This window comes from Lissotriton vulgaris, chromosome 1_1 (genome assembly GCF_964263255.1).
Source record: "Lissotriton vulgaris chromosome 1_1, aLisVul1.2, whole genome shotgun sequence".
Classification (NCBI taxonomy): domain Eukaryota; kingdom Metazoa; phylum Chordata; class Amphibia; order Caudata; family Salamandridae; genus Lissotriton; species Lissotriton vulgaris.
In genome coordinates, this window is record NC_141685.1 from 197279662 (window position 1) to 197294900 (window position 15239).

Here is a 15239-nt window from a genome sequence, read left to right on the forward strand (position 1 = left end):
CTGGTACTGTTTACTTTGATAGTCTTGTGGGTAGTAGTACTGCTCATAATATTCCTCCTCATCTGAATATGTTGTAGTGTCGTCGACAGTGGGGACGAACGCTCTATCAACTTCAGAACTGCCGTTGATGACAGTGTCGACGACGGCATCAATAAAGACCGCAACTTTATCATTGATGGCAGCAGGACAGAACTGCAGATCATAGTGCTCTCAATGATGACGATGCCGCCATTGACACTGTGATGTTGGTTACTGTAGACACCCATGAAGAAGCTGTGTAGGGCGTCTTCGATGCTGTCATCATTTGAGAGGTCCTCAATGAGCCATCCGTCAGCAGTGCAAATGCCAGATTTTTGAAAACGTGTTTAACCACAGAAAGGGGCGTCAGGGCAATGAGGTGGACTTTTGAAGAGATTTTGAGGAGAAGTCTGGCTTTCTCTTCTCCTGTTTTAGCAGCCGGCAATGCAGAAGTGTGAGGCCCCTTAGAGGGACTTCTATGCCTATGAGGCAATATCTCATCTCAAGATCTCTTAACAGACGTCTTCGAAAAGGACATAGAGGAGGTGTCATTTTCTGCATTAGAGAGAGGGCTGTCTCTACACTTGAGCTTTATCAGCCAGAGAAGGAGTCATCCTTCTCTATCGTTCAAAGTCTTATTAGAAAGCATGCAACATACCTTGCAGTCTCTGGTTAAAAACAGAAATACAATCCTTATGAGGATCATCAATGTGAAGCCTCTTCTTCTTACAGGTGCCAGAGGATCTGAAGGGCACCATCTTTGGTTTCTCTGGCATAATGAGACCAGTTTGAAGCACTAACCACCAAACCTTGTTATTTGAAGAAGGATAATCCACTGAAGCAGTAGAAAAAATGTTGTGAAAACCTATTCAAAATGATATGTTGAAGAAAGCTGAGCAGACCTCAGTGGAAACTCCCTGGCACAACATTCAGTAGAAAATCTGAGGCACTGTAGCTACTCCCAGGAAGGTTTCAGAGGGTGGTGCCATCTGATTAGGTTATTTTAAATGTAGCCCTTTTTTTAATAAGGACACTGATATGTTGCTAAACCAAGATGGCTTTAGGGTATTTGCCTTGTGTGACATTGCTTTCATAAGGTCCCGGAGACTGCCATCTCGACAACAGGGAGTGATTTAAGCATGTGAATTTATGAAAGTTCTAATACTTACGTGATTAGTAAATCCCCAAAAACTGCGACTTAAATATTAAAATGAGAAGTAGCTGATTAGTAAAAAGGATTAATTTATAGCAGCAAGGTAATTTCTTCAAGGCTAGCGTTTACATAGTAAAAGCCAAAATATCTCTACATGTTACAAAACCTTATGACCTATACCTGTTTTTGAAAGGGGCATACATATGTTGGGCCCGATTCACAAAGGTCCTATGCACTCATAGCAGAGGCTCCACAGTTGTGACGGGGGCCTGCGCTTGAGGCAGGACCTCCGAAATGAGAATCTCCAATGCGGATCCCGGCCTCCACTATAACTGTGGGGCCTCCACCAGGTGGGCAGAGGCCCTTTGTGAATGGTCTTCAATGTGTTTTTGTAACAAATAAGTTGCTGCATATTGAGTGGATTGATTTCACACTGTAGATTCCACATTTATTCAACATTTTTGACTCGTACCTTTTCATATGAAGGAGCAAGAGACTAAGGGCCAGATTTAATGTTTGGTGGTGGGACTGTTCTCCCTAGTAATTCTAACCTCTCTAAATTGCACTACTTTCCCTACTGTTGCTTAGATTGGAGTGGAAATAGTAAACCTAACCCATACAAACGCCAATATTTTGCCTAATCTTGCTGAGGAGGTTAGATTAGGAATAGTAAATCTAACCTCTCTAAAATCCACAACTTTCTCTACTTTCGCTTACGCTGGTGTAGAAATAGTACATTTGAACCCTCCAAAATCCATCATTTTCCTTACTGTTGCTTAGGATGTAGTATACTACTCCATCGCCCTGGCGGAGGTCCCCACTGCCACATTTGGAAATGACCGTCGGGCTAGTGGATATTTTAAGCATTGACAGGGAATGCTGTCATGGAGGTTCTTGCCATTGTATTGTAACTTTGTCATACAGTTCTGTCAAACATGATGGAGGCATACGGCTAAGTGAATTTTTTTTTTTTCAAAAACAAAACTCTAAAGGGGAATTTTGTTTTTGAAAGTAAAAACAACAATGATGTTATCACCCATGGCAGGGGGTCATTTTGCAGTGTTCACTGCCCATGCCGCCAAGGTTTTCCTACCGGTGAGGGACAGTGAAAAACTGACCAGTATGTCTGCCCACCTACTTTATGTGGAAGGACATACATGTCAACCTCAGATGGCCCTTACTCTGTTGGGTCATTGGAGGGCTCTAACCACAGCGAAGGTGGAATAATAATCCGCTGTCACTACTCCAAAGACACACCTGCATTTAAATCAGGTATGTAGTGCATTATGTTGAGGGAAAGAGTACTCCTTTGCAGTTTTTACGGAATTTCCTTTTTCCAACATACACATTAGGTTCCAAGATTCGAAGCATTTAGGGTAACAGTGTGACATTATTTTATAAGGAAAAAGTAGTATTTGCTGTTAGACCCGTCAGCGTTAAGGTGATCTTCACCCAACCTTTTCCCTCTCCTCTATTTTGCTGAACGTATTATTGATGGCCTTAGGACTCCTTCTACTGCTAAACCGTGCTAGAGTGCTTGTGCTTACTCACCCTAAAAGATGGTTACATTGGCTTACATCTAAATGGCATACTTGACTTACTTAGTATTAGTCCCTTGCAAACTGGTATACCATATACCCAGGACCTGTCAGAAACTTGATCCCAGTGGGCCTGCAGCACTTATTATGCCACCCACTTAAGTAGCACCTTAAACATGTCCCAGGCCTGCCTCTTCAGCCTGAATGCAGTTTTAAATTGCCACATCGACTTGGCTTTACAACCTCCTTGCCAAGCCTTAAATACCCCTTTTATTACATATAAGTATGGGTAAAATTTGCGAATTCGCAGTCTGTGATTTTGCGCGAAATGGCAAAAATAATCCGCAAATTTTCCTGCGAACTCGCAGATTTTTTTGCCAGTTGCACAAATATGTGACCACGTGTGCCTGTAACTTTGCAAGCGCGCCAAAAGGCGCCGAGGTCCCTTGAGTGAGCTGGCCATTATAGTGGGGACGGGCGGAAAGACGTTTCATACCGCTAGTGTGTGGTGGACGGGGCCAAATGGGCGGGGCTTCTATGCAAGTTCACATGCATCTTGTTTATAAAGGGTCAGAGACCGAGCAGAGCAGCAGATGAGGAGAAAGCAGCCTCCTGGTCACAGGAGATACACGGGGATGGCGCTCAGGAAACTCATGGATGCAAAAATATGTTTGGCACAGGACCCCAGAATCCTTCAGATGTCCAAGATAGCTCTTCTGCACGTGTCGGTACAAAACCATTCTGATCCTGCTTAGTGGGTTCAGGCACATGCAGCTGCTGCTGCTGGACAATGTCCCATCTCGTACTAAACTGCCCCGTACAGGCATTTGCTGGTGCTGCACGCCTGGTACATGCGTATACCGGTGCCCGGTGTGACACTTGTTTATTGGTGCTGTGTAGCAAGTTATGACTTTATATTTTGACTACACCAGACGGTGGTACCACCTACACAGATCAGGAGCATCCAGGCACCAGACTTCATGGTGCAAGAGCATAATGGTGCTGTGCGGTACGGGTATATATACGGGTATATATGTACTGGGGAAGGGGGGCACTTAACACAATGTGTGCTCACACCCAGAGGGCTCCCAGGCAATTGAGCACAAATGATTTTCACACTGAGAGGGCTCCGGGGCAGTTCAGCAGCATGGGGGCTTACACCCGCTTGGCCCCGGGGCAGTTCAGTAGCGTGGGGGCTCACAACCCCTGGGCAGCTCAGCAGAGCGGGGGCTCACACCCACAGGGCTCCCAGGCAGTTCACCCTCTGTTTCACCACTGCCATCCTCTGGTTTACCACTGCCACCCTCTGGTTCATCACTGCCACCCTCTGGTTCATCACTGCCAACCTCTGGTTCATCACAGCCATCCTCTGGTTCATCACAGCCACCCTCTGGCTCACCACTGCCACCCTCTGTTTCACCACTGCCACCCTCTGGTTCACCACTGTCACCCTCTGGTTCACCACTGCCACCCTCAGGTTCATCACTGCCACCCTCTGGTTCATCACAGCACTCTCTGGTTCACCACTGCAACCCTCTGGCTCATCACTGCCACCCTCTGGTTCATCACTGCCACCCTCTGGTTCACCACTGCCACCCTCTGGTGCATCACTGCCACCGTCTGGTTCATAACTGCACCCTCTGGTTCACCACTGCCACCCTCTGGTTCACCACTGTCACCCTCTGGTTCACCACTGCCACCCTCTGGTTCATCACTGCCACCCTCGGGTTCATCACAGCACCATCTGGTTCACCACTTTCACCCTCTGGTTCATCACTGCCACCCTCTGGTTCACCACTGCCACCCTCTGGTTCATCACTGCCACCTTCTGGTTCATCACTGCCATCCTCTGGTTCACCACTGCCACCCTCTGGTTCACCACTGTCACCCCCTTGTTCTCCACGGCCACCCTCTGGTTCATCACTGCTACCCTCTGGTTCATCACTGCTACCCTCTGGTTCATCACTGCCATCCTCTGGGTCACTACTGCCACCCTCTGGTTCATCACTGTCACCCTCTGGTTCATCACTGCCACCCTCTGGTTTATCACAGCACCCTCTGGTTCACCACTGTCACCCTCTGGTTCACCACTGCCACCCTCTGGTTCACCACTGCCACCCTCTGGTTCATCACTGTCAACCTCTGGTTCATCACTGCCACCCTCTTGTTCATCACAGCACCCTCTAGTTCACCACTGCCACCCTCTGGTCCATCACTGCCACCCGCTGGTTCACCACTGCCACCCTCTGGTTTATCATTGCCACCCTCTGGTTCATCATTGCCACCCTCTGGTTCATCACTGCCACCCTCTGGTTCACCACTGCCACCCTCTGGTTCACCACTGCCACCCTCTGGTTCATCACTGCCAAACTCTGGTTCACCACACTGCCACCCTCTGCTTCAACACTGCACCTTCTTGTTCATCACAGCACCCTCTAGTTCACCACTGTAGATTATGGGGAGAAAGCACACCTTCCCAGCCAGCCTCAACCGAGACAAATTCATTTGGGGCTGGTTAATGTGTTACTGAATTTGAGCTTCAAGTCTGGCACCTGCTTCCTTATTTGTAAGTGCTTCCTGTTGCGGTTTAATTTTTGTGACAGGAGTATTGTGCCATACTTGTAACTATTCTCTGACAGAGCAGGGTCAGAGAATAGTTGCAAGTAGGCAACAAACTCTAAAGGCACCACTCAGGAAGCAATTACAGGGTTACAGCAGGTGCCCAAGTTGTAGTTAATTTCTTTGTAACCATTTTGTAAATGGTTACAAAGAAATTACCTTCAACTTGTGCACCTGCTGTAACCCTGTCAGTGCTTCCTGGAAATAATTTGTCCAGCTCGTGGATTCACGGATTTTTCTGCAATTTCGCGAGATTCGCGGAAAATCCACAAATTTCGCGAGCGGAATACATTTTTGGCTCATAGGTAGGCCATAGGTGGTCCATAAGACAAGGTGCTATTTTCTTAAAAAGTTGGACATGTACTGTTAAGTTTTACTTGTAGTGAAAAACTTCTAAATTTGTTTTTCACTATTGTGAGGACTACCCTCTAACATAGGATAACATTTAAGATTCCTTACTAAATTTAGTTATCTGCAATTTCCAATTGGAAAAGGGTAGCTATATCATGTTTGGTGAAATTGTAATGAAAATTTTTATATAATGGTAAAGTTGTTTTTTTATTACAATTGGCACTTTTAGAAAGTTTTTTGTCATTTGTGCCTGCAGGCTGTCTTGGATCACATGAATGGCTGTAACTGACTTTGAATTCCTCCCAGACAGTCACACAATAGAGCAGGGGTCTTCAATCTGTGGGGCGCGACCCCGAGGGGGGCCGTGGTGTCATAGATAGGGGGTCGCGCATTCCCAGTTGAACTTCTGCCTGGAACTGGAATACAAAACACTTCTTTATTTTCACACAAGCCTTTCCCCAATGCTGTCTTTGAAAGTGCTCTGCTGTGCCCTCGCTGTAATGAGATGTGATAAGGGTTGAGAGAGGAGACAGGGTCAGGGAGGCCATGAGATAAATAGGAGAGACTGTTAGAGAAGAGGGGATTGAAAAACAGAACAGCAAGAGATGATTAAAGGTGCAGTGAGAGGTTGAATGGGGAGAGTTAAGAAGGTATAAAAAGGGGTGAGAGAAAATGGCCTGCAAAGGGAGAGAGGGATAAAGGGGACGGGTGGGAGGAATGATGTGTGCGTGAACCGCTTAACTCTGCACAAGACTGCCAGAGTGTTAAGGGACCCGTGCTGCTCCCGGCCAGGGCCAGGTGAGCTTCTAATGTGGCAACACTGTAGAGTGGAAAGCCCTTCACAAAGGCTGACTAGAAATCTTTCTGTTGTTTATTGCTGTACTTTGGTTATAAACTGGTACTGATGAGGTGAAATCTATGCTTAGTGTTACCCTTTTTAAAAAATGTCAAAATAATGAAGCAATACTATCCCAAAATATGCTGCATCACATAGCGTTATTTACATTTTCTTACCACACAACTCAATCAACCCTCCTGCATAATTTGGCCCTCCCCTGTCTCATAATTCCATTAGCCCTGCCTTTAGGGCAGGCTGGCAGTGCCCAAAGGGATGGCCAATCAGGTCGGTGTGTGGACGTTTTTATTTTTTTGCTGCTTAGTCGCCTGTTGTATGGTCTGGTGAACTGTTTTTACTGTTAATTTCTGTGCTAGGACCACACATATTGTCTGCAGCAAGCAGTTTCCCATTCCTTGCAAAACACTTACACAGCTCGCCCTGTACAAGTTTAAAACTGCCACATAATTTGGTCCTCCCTTGCCTTATAATTCCAGTAGCCCTGCCTACAGGACAGTCTGGCAGTGCCCAAAGGGGTGGCCATGCAGGTCAGTGTGTGGGCTTTTTGTGGTTGCTTGCTGGCCTGTTTTATGGTCTGGTGGAATACTTTTTACTGTTGATTTGTCACCCACAACCCTTTGACATGCTATTCACTGTTAAATAATATTTCCCCACTGTAAAAATGATTTTCTGTGGGAACTGGGGGCCTGTATGGTTATCGATGAGGAGTACCAAGTTCTAGAAATAGTTTGTCAGGAGGGGGTCCTTACGTTTAAAAATGTTGGCAGGGGGGGTCTCGGCACCCAAAAGTTTGAAGACCTTTGCAATAGAGGGATTAAATGGCCTGAATGGGCCATCTGCTGGCAGAATAGCGGGGCTGGCAGAGCTATGCACTGCCCCACTTACAACTGAATAGTGAGTGCTCCGCCTTCACACAAAGGACCTGTCACCTCCATATTATCACTACCGCCAGCTTGGTGCCAGGGCAAGGGAGTCAGGTAATTTCATGCACTTCAAAGCCATTGTCTACAAGCTTCACCCACCTTTAAGAAGGAGGACATCAGGGTATAAAAATAAGGCCTGAGACACCAAGTGTTCAGAACATGTCTGGATTGTGGATACTCTCCCAGGCAGAAGGACTGCTGGGCTATGGAAAGGATCTGCATTCTGCTGGATGACCGCTCTGCTGCTGCCTTGCTGAATTTCTGACTTTCTGCACTGCTGCCCTCTTGCCTGGCGAAGAAGGACTGCACTTGCAACTTGAACCCAGTGCCACCAGGATGATTCCAAAGGACTAGCTTTCTGGGCTCCTGCTCTGAGGTTCAGGACATAGTAGGCTCCCTTCACCTAGGACCCACACCTGAAACCAGCCTGAGTGAGTCCTTAGCCTCCAAGTGGTGCTCCACCAGCCCTGAATCCTTGGAAGTGGTGCTAAAAGTGACCAAATAGCCACATTTCAAAAGTGGGGACTTAGAAAATGTTTGGCTAAAAACTGCTCAGAGCACCTGGAGTAGACTGGGACCAAGCTGCTCTCCTATCTGACAGAGGTGCATTTTTTGGCGGATTGACTTTGGGGATTCTACCGCTATGTTATTTTCCGCAGCAGCAAATCCTCTTCAGTGGTCCTTTGCCAAAAGGATATCTAGCCTTGTGGAAGTGTCTTCAGCTACAGCCCTCTACCACTTCCTGCTGGAACTTTTTGACTCCCATTTCAGAGACTAAGCCCAAATGTAGAAATCTTGACAGTGTCTTCAACCCAAGGCTACCCAAAGACCAGAGCAGCCTTTAGGGCTAGTGGTGCCCGGTGCGACAATGTTTCTTGTCATGCCCACCACCCATGGTGCAGATGGTGACCACCTCGACCACAGATTCCCTCACCACCACCTTTTAACGGTGCCTCTCAAGGCTCTATAACCATTCTCTGTCAAAAACATTTGATTAGTTATGTATTGCTACTCATACAATCAATCATACCTGTGTGAATCAGCATGCAGGAAATGTTACATAAGTCAGACCCCCCAGGATATAGCGGCATGGATTAGCAAATTTAGTGGCACAAAAATGGAAATTTAGCGGCACAAATATGGAAGTTTAGCAGCAATTTTGCGGCATTTTATTTGGCCATTTTTCCTACAACAAACACAGATATCTTTGTTTTTTTGTTATTTAACAACACAAAGCTATGTATATTTGGTTTATTTACAATGTAGACACTTTGTTTCCCTCGAAAAGAAAAGACTGCCCGCAAGATCGCTGACATCCACAACAGCTTCAACGCCACGACCGCCCCAACAAACACTGAGACTTCTGCCCCCACGACCACCACCAGCACCAACCGCAGAACGTCCGCCTTCCCCCCTTCTGCTCCGAAGCCCCCAAGATCATCTGCGGCATAACCCAGGGCTCATCCCTCAGCCCTACGCTGTTTAACATCTACATGGCACCAGTCACCCACGTCACCTGACTGCACGACCTCAACATCATCTCCTACGTCGATGGCACCCAGCTGACCCTCTCCCTCGCAAAGGACCGCCAAAACCAACCTACACGAAGGAATGAAGGCCGTCACCGAATGGATGAGCAACAGCCGACTGAAGCTGAACTTGGACAAGACGGAAGTGCTGATCCTTGGATCCACCCCGTCGGCCTTGGACGACTCCTGGTGGCTGACCGCACTGGGAACAGCTCCAACACCCACCGACCAACCACGCAGCCTGGAGGTCATCCTTAACTCCACCCTCTCCATGACTAAGCAGCTCAACGCCGTCTCTTCCTCCTGTTTCAACACCCTCCGCATGCTCCGCAGGATCTACAAGTGGATCCCCACCGAAACGAGAAGAACGGTCAACCAGGCACTCATCAGCAGCAGGTTGTACTACGGAAACACCCTCTACGCAGGAGCTACGGCCAAACTCCTGAGATGGCTTCAAAACATCCAGAATGCCTCGGCACGCCTGATCCTCGACATACCTTGCTGAAGCCACATCACACCCCACCTGAGAGACTTGCACTGGCTCCCCTTCAACAAGAGTATAACCTTCAAGCTCCTCACCCATGCACCCAAGGCACTCCACAACACCAGACCAACATACCTCAACAGACGACTCAGCTTCTTCACCCCCACCCGCCAGCTCTACTCCGCCGACCTTGCCCTCACCATAGTCCCCCGCATCCGAAGAGTGACCTCCGACGGCAGATAGTTCTCCCACCTCGCTGCCAAAACCTGGAACACCCTCCCCACCCACCTACGGCAGACCCAAGACCTACTGCCCTTCAGAAGACTCCTCAAGACCTGGCTCTTCGAGCAGTAGCAGCACCCCTCAACCCCCAGCGCCTTGAGACCCTCATGGGTAAGTAGTGCGCTTTCTAAATGATATGATTGATTGATTGATTGATTGATTGATTGATTGATTGATTGAAAATGGGCTTCATACATATGCCCCCAAGTTGTCTAGGCTTAATCGTGTGCGATAATTATTACCTGGTATACTTTTTGCCTTCAAAATGGGGCATAACAATTAGGTTTTGGTGCTTGCTACACCAAAATCCTCATGTCCCAGGCTTTACTGATGATACCCTCCACCACCTGCTAAAGTTTGCAAGGTTTGACCTGCCAAAATGTAACTGGAGAAAATTGTGAAAGGTGCAGTGCCTGCTGCAAAAGCAGAAATGACCACACATTGCTGGAATTTAACAGGCCACTAATAATTAGGGCCTTTACCGCTTTCATGACGTTTTCAATAATTGATTCGTAGTTCATGGGCTGTCTGTTCATACTTATATCTGGTATGAGCGGGACCTTACGTGCAGCAGTGCAAGGGCCTCCCCATGCTCTGACCGAGCTCTTCATTACTGTTGGTCGATCCCGGTGGTAGGTTTGGCTCAACAAAGAACCAGTGAATGGCCGCGCGCAGGCCGCACCAGTGAATGGCTGTGCACGCAGAAAGAACCAGTGAATGGCCGCGCGCAGGACGTTCCAGCGCCTGCCTCTCCTTCATTCATCGGACCAGCACGTGCTTCTCATGCGTCGCGAGGGGTCCCACGAGCGGCGCCACACCCAGCGCACGCTTGGCGCCTCCGCACACAAGTGCTTAGACATGACAGGTAAACACTCAAGAAAAGGAGGGTTCGACGGAAGCACAGACACCAGGACATGGACATGGCCACTCCAAGAATGTGCAACAGGCCCGGGAGTGACAGCCGTTTCTTGGCACCGGCCTCATTAAAGCAAGGAAGGGAGGTTTCTTCCCAGGAGAAACTGTTAGCTCTTATCCTAACCCTGCTGAGGCAATCCGTGCGGTTTCCACCCAATATATATTTAAAGCTGGGCAGGTATACAGCATGTGTAAGATAGCAGTAGATTGGTATCTACACTTAAGGCATCTGATTTTATCCCAATTTACATTTGCACCCCACCTCGTTAATCGGTCCAGTGTATAATCAGACCCCGCAGGATATAGCGGCTTTTGTAAAAATGATGCGATTTCTACAAAAGTGCCGATTTCACAGGCACTTTTGTAAAAATCGCAGCAGTTTTACAAAAGTGCAAGATTTGGCGGCGAACCGCAAAATCGCGAAATCCTGGAGGGTCTGATATGTAAGAGGACCACAAGGTGTACTAGTGACATGTTGGAGGCAGTACAGTGAGAGTGCTTGGTCTGGAGAAGCACAAACCCAGAATTGAAAACTGAAAACCATAGTTATCTTCATATTTTTATTGTAGCCTGGAAATTGCAGGAGGCAAGAAATACAGCAGCAGGTGCTTTTAAAACCCAAATAAACTTGCAAACACAGCGCCCCCTAAAGTTAGCACCTGGGCCGGTGGCAAAGGTTGCACCGCTGACTGTCAAAGATGATGCTCCCTCCTCAGCCACCTCCTGTGGCCTTGTCCTGCTGGACTATACCTTCTCAGAACATTTTTCTCAAAATTTCTTCTAAGTACGAAGGTAAGCGTTGATTGGGCCCAATCCACTTCTTGTATCCGAACCACGATCCATCGCAGTCAGCCATATTTATTTACATTGACCTGGTCTCTCAAGACTGGATGTCTGCGTATGGCGCCTTGATTGTTTAGGAACTAGTTTTTACTAATACATTTGAAAATCATAACTCTGGTACTTCTGTTTGGATTTTTGTTGTATTAGAGTCAAATAATGTATTACAATTTACTATATCTTTTTTAATTAGTGTGGGAATTTTCTTGTATTGTGTTTTCAGTTTTTTACTCTTTGTGTACTGAATACATACTTTATACATTGCTTCTAAGTTAAGCCTGACTGCTTTTTATGACATAGTATCCTCAATCACAGGTTCATTTTATGGTTCACCCTGCAAGGAATTGTGGCTGTTGCTTGACCAGGGCTCACACCCCAGCCTGCCATCAACCCAATTTTTCACACCTGTCATATGCTAACATTATATCATATATCGCCTTGGAGTTCCATCTCCCTATAAAGACAGTCATTTTGCTGCCCGTGTGCTACAGAATATAAAAACATAGCCATCTGATCTTTGTTTTGCAGCACAGATTCCTTCTTGTATTATGAAAGAGGTGGTCCCTGACCAAATTGGGAATAACTGAACATATAATCACAAACAATCATTGACAATTGTATTGATAGTACACTATTGTTTATTCACATAGTGTCAATATGTATTTCACTGTATTTTTTGATTTTTTGGTTAATATACACATAAAATTAGCATTTTTACAGTGCCCACTGTGCAGGGAGGAGGGAGGAGAAGGGGGTTGTGCAGTGTTCAGGATAGGTGTAGGTAGGTGAAGTGACAAATCAATTGTATATTGATTTAAACAATTGAAAAGTGGCTTCTCAGTGGAGCCTCGCAGGAATTAATCTGAAAGTAAGTTGACATTATAGTAACAGCTAATTAGACAGGTGTACAAAATCACACTCTGATTAAGTGTTCTGGTTGGCGGTCAACGTTTCGACCCTCGTTGTAGGGATGCTACCCCTTACATGGCGGGTCTTCTTCAGGACAAGGAGAAGGGGGTGGGCAATTCCTATGTGGAAGGTATTTACAAGAGGTTATTAAAATTTCACTTAATGAAGGCTATATATATACACACAGGGATACAACATTAGCATCATACATTAGTGTGTCACAAACTGCAGTACAATTGAGACCGGAGTGCAGAGCAACTGGCTAATTACTATCTATTGGAATTGACAAGTTGGTGCTGTTTAGAATAACCGAATTAGATAACATCGATCTATCTGAAGGAGTTCAGGGCAGTCTTGGATATAAAGCTTTAATTCTTAGGTCAGTGGGGACTTAGATAGAGGGATTGTTGAATTATTATATCAAAAGTGACTCAATTGCAATGGCCAAGATATCACAATTATCTGCCTCAGGGGTCTAGGCAATGATAGCAGTTACGTGGGCTAAAGTGCCGATATGGATTAGGACTTACCTTATTTAAGAGTCCCGAGCCGATCTGGGATTGGTTGTATTTCACATTGGGCAATCTTATCACTTGGTAAAGAATCTCATTCCTAAAATTATAGGTAAAGGTATAATTTAAATTGTAAATAGTGCCATGTACAGGGCTGACATGGCGGTAAAACTGGATGTCAACTTGCTGAATTTACCTGTTGTTTGGGCAGAATGTCTTCTGATCAGTAAGATTCTGGGGGGGAAAATTAATGTAACTGGCGCTTAGCTAAAACTCACACTGCACGAATCCAGGTAAATTGTTATGCAAGTTAGAGGAGAAACGTTATGTGTCCCTGCTGTTACCTGTACGGTAGCGTACCGATCTAGGCAAGGGTCCTAGTTAGCTTCTCACTCGGTCACTGTAAATAAAAGGAACGGATTGCGATTAGGTTCGGTCGGGTACAAAGCCTATTCGTGGATATTTTAGAAATTATTGCCCATTCTTACCTGGAGGATCGAGTCAAGACTCCTCGTCCCCGGAATTCTGTAGCTTCGCTCGTCTATCGGAATTGTGAAGACTCGCGCGCATTCGAAAGGGTAGTAACCACTTCCGCATCACGTGACAGCGATGGCAACTGAAAAAAGCCTACGCTGATTGCCATGACAACCGAGACACAGAGTGAAACGTTCTCATCGGGTCAGGCATAGGATTCCCCTTATTTGTTACAGTTAGATGCAGTGACTTTACTTATTTTGATGCAAATTCTATTTATTGAACTGCCCTGGGAGAGTGAGTGGTCAGGTGATCATAGCTACCTCTGGTACAAGGCCCTATAGCTAGGAATATGGAGAATTTATAAACTAAGTTGGTTCCATTATTTGTCCTGTGGTCTATACTTTTGGAAAATTAGATATGCCGCCATGGGCTCTAAATTATACTTAGTGCGGCCTCAATGATCCCTCGCGATTTATTAAGATGGTCTCTAGGAATAACGTATCTGTAATATTAAGGCTTTGTTGGGTTCACCAAGTAATTGCCATCACAGGGTATTAAAGTGATTTACAGTTTGATTATCTAATATGATTTGGTATCTCTTCTTCAATAGAGATGTACATAATTGAACGGCGTATGGTAAATTACAAAACTAGGGCACTAACCACCCCACAACCCATAATAGGGTACACAACACCCTTGAAAACAGAACTGGGACACTCAGCTCCCATAACCTCACCGTAGTAGGATACACACCACCCTAGAAAACTAAACTGGGGCACTAAGCTCCCACATCCTCACCCTAGTAGGGTACACACCACCCTAAAAAAAAATGAACTGGGGCACTAAGCTCCCACAACCTCACCGTAGTACGGTACATACCACTCTAGAAAACTGAACTGGGGCACTCAGCTCCCACAACCACACCGTAGTAGGGTACACACCACCCTAGAAAACTGACCTGGGGCACTCACCATCCTACAACCTCACTGTAGTAAGGTACACACCACCCTGGAAAACTGGATTGGGGCACTCACCACCCCACAACCTCACAGTAACAAGGTACACACCACCCTGTAAAACAGTACTGGGGTACGGCACTCACCACCCCACAACCTCACCTGCAAAAGGTTACCCACCACCCTAGGAACAAAACTGGGGCACTCCCTACCCCACAACCTCACCGTGATAGGGTACACAAAACCATTGAAAACAGAACTTGGACACTCACCTCCCCACAACCTCAGCGTAACAGGGTACACACCTCCCTATAAAACAGAACATCTACGCCCTAGAAGGAAAAAACAAGACTGTACACAAGCACACAAAAACGAGCATACTAGACAGGCGCAGAATAAAACTGAACCAACCCATGGTAGAAAAAAAAAACCTCTACAACCACTCAAAGAGAAATGTACACACCATTACACGACAGGTCAAGGATTACAATGAATAGCAGAATGATAGTCTTAAACTCCGGCGAGCGATATCTCACCCAACATTCCCACCCAAAGCTCCATGTGGCTGTTGGCATCCAACGCAGTGTGGCACAGTGACTTCCTCTTGGTTAACCACAAAGCTTGTGAAGAACAATCAAAGATAGTGTGTACTTCAACGGAATGACGCCACACCAGGTTGCCGTAGTTCCGTGAATTAAACCTGACTGTTGTTATTCTGCACAAAGACACAAATTGCTGCAGAACAGGAGATTAGGAAGTTCTGGGTCCAGTGCAAGATCTTGTCGAACTTTATTGAGAGAGAAGCGCTATTGGCAAGATGTGTTAAGGCTGGCAACTGCAAAGAACCCCGGAGTACGCTACCTATCGCAAGATGGCG

At 46.4% G+C, this 15239-nt stretch overlaps 1 protein-coding gene across 1 annotated transcript in view; it reads right to left on the minus strand.

Annotated features, from left to right (window-relative positions):
* The window catches only part of LOC147738167 (vomeronasal type-2 receptor 26-like), a 312087-nt gene that overhangs the window by 34598 nt on the left and 262250 nt on the right, over positions 1 to 15239 (minus strand). The gene's annotated exons all lie outside the window — the stretch shown is intronic.